This window comes from Dipteris shenzhenensis, chromosome 27, assembly GCF_047967505.1.
Source record: "Dipteris shenzhenensis isolate YYH24624 ecotype China chromosome 27, Dip_SZ_1.0, whole genome shotgun sequence".
Lineage (NCBI taxonomy): Eukaryota > Viridiplantae > Streptophyta > Polypodiopsida > Gleicheniales > Dipteridaceae > Dipteris > Dipteris shenzhenensis.
The window spans coordinates 4,324,466-4,326,872 of record NC_141622.1 but is presented as its reverse complement, the minus strand read 5'-3'; the positions used below and the strand labels follow the sequence as shown (position 1 = coordinate 4,326,872).

At 41.5% G+C, this 2,407-nt stretch overlaps 1 pseudogene; it reads left to right on the top strand.

Annotated features, from left to right (window-relative positions):
* Nucleotides 1–242: 242 nt before the first annotated feature.
* Nucleotides 243–1,001, top strand: LOC147883759 (germin-like protein 1-1 pseudogene; annotated as a pseudogene).
* The last annotated feature ends 1,406 nt before the right edge of the window (nucleotides 1,002–2,407 follow it).

The following is a 2,407-nucleotide window of genomic DNA, read 5'->3' as shown; positions in this document are numbered from 1 at the left end:
TGTATTGGCACGCTTCCTTGTTTGATTACAAGTCCAGCAAGCCTGAATCGGCCTTCGAAAATGTTACTTGCCGGCTGAGAATAGGGCTACCTAGGGTCATGCGAGCATGCTGTTGATGATGAAGCTTCATGAAGTTAGTGTGATCAGCTGCAAGTTTGAACCGGAAGGAAGACGACTTACAAATCGAACACAGCAGTCCACCATCAGCCCCATCTTTCAGTACCACACCTGCCAGTTGCACTATGGGGGGCTGGATTCGTCAAAAGGATGACAGCATTTGCCCCTGCTTCCTTGTCGCTGCAACAATGAGCGTAGTGGTTTGTGCTGCGACTTGTGCCATGGCCGCCGACCCTGATCCCTTGCAAGATTACTGTGTAGGGCTAGCCTACCCCCTCCCGCATCGCCCTCCCCCCGGGACTATAATAGGCCCAAGCCCAGGGGATATCAACTTACAACGAGATATGAGTGTGAACGGTATATTTTGCAAGGAACCAAGTATGGTGACATCGACAGACTTCACTTCCACGCTGCTCAGAAAACCGGGAGACACCAACTATTCCCTCGGCTTGGCAATTAATCGAGCGGATGTCTTTGCCTTTCCAGGCTTGAACACGCAGGGTCTCTCTATCACTCGTTTCGACTTCGCTAAGAAGGGTGTAAATCCTCCTCACTTCCACCCCCGCGCAGGTGAGCTCTTCTATGTGCTGACTGGTACTCTGATTGCAGCCTTTGTCGACACTGCAGACAACCTCTTCGAGCAAACACTTTACGCTGGTGACATCTTTATCTTCCCAAAAGGCCTCGTGCATTTCCAGTTCAACGTGGGGGACGGACCGGCCACGGCCATAGCTGCGTACAATAGTCAAAAGCCAGGCGTATCTCTGGTTGCCAACAACCTGTTTGGTGCCATTCCAGCTCTTCCGCTGCAAGTGCTGATGAAGGCTCTTGGCTTGAGTAAAGATGATCTCTTAAACGTGATACAAGGCTTCAAGAAGAGCTAATTGATCACCTCGGTTCAGACTCCTCGAAGAAGTTCTCAGAACATATCTATCTATATATGTCAATGTCCACCTACATACCATGCATGTGTTATTTGACCATACGATGTGTTAGTTTTCCATTTTCTAGTGATAGAGCGTCCATGATACCCGAGAAGTACGGTAAAGTTCCACTTTTGATATTTGTTTTCTTTATCTAAAGTTTTGATTATCCAAAGAGAGCAATTTGAGATGTGGTGTGAGAAACCTAGCACTCGAATAGTTAAGCAATATTGTCTAGATACAAAATTCACCGTGCATACATTAAATAAAACAAGCATAAAATGATTAGTAGCATAGCCACATGATAGATTATACTAGGGCTTGAATACATTCTTGAAGGCAACTATAATTTCCATGTGGTTTGGAAGGTGGGTGCCCAAACATGATTAGTGATGCATCCAAACATATATAACTCTATGACATGGATTCACAAGAAGGGACATATATTTAATCCACTTAATAAAAAATTTCAAGGTTTCATGAGACAAAAAAGAGAGCTAAGGTTTATATTCTTATTCTTCCCACTATATACATAATATTATGTAGTAGCAAACCTCTCATATGATTGTACTAAACTCATTGAGCTATAGATCATAAGTTATCACCATTGGGAGGGGTTAGCATATGCGAAAAAAATAATTTAAAAAAGCTATTGCACTTGGCACCCTATGTCTTATCACTGGATCTCAGGAAAGGAAAATGGCCATTTGCATAAAAATTCATATGTCCTTTTACTACTCCAAGGCAAATTGGACAAAAATTATAATTATTGAACGTCAACTTCATTAATGCCATTGGGTAGAGCATAAAAACTTGCTTCTTACATCTCCTTGATCCAAGCTACAAATGACAAGTTAAGCCATGGGGAGGGGTCGGATGTGTGAAACATACACCGTCTTAAAGGAGGCTGGATGTGTGAAACATAGAGCACTTTAAAATGCTATGTGTTTCACATAACCATTAAAACGTTGTGTTTCATACATTTGGCCCCTCCCCATGGCCATAATGTGCGATCTATAGCCCCTATACAAGAGTTGTAAAGCCAAAGTGTGTCTTTTTTTATGCTCTACCCAATGGACAGATAACATCGTTCCTTTTATTGTTTCTAAGGCCTAAACCTCCCCATGGCCATAATTTTGTGATCTATAGCTCAGATCGTGGAGCTTTAAAAAGAAAAGGCGTGCTTTTTTTAATGCTCTACCCAATGGAGCTAATTTATTTCAATAAAAAAGTTTAATTAATAAGAGTATGTGTTTTTATTACAATTACCATGGTATTTATTAACATAATATATTTACTACTATCAACTTGTACAAATGATGTACTACCAAGTTGCAATCCTATCTCATAGACTTTGAGAAACTTTA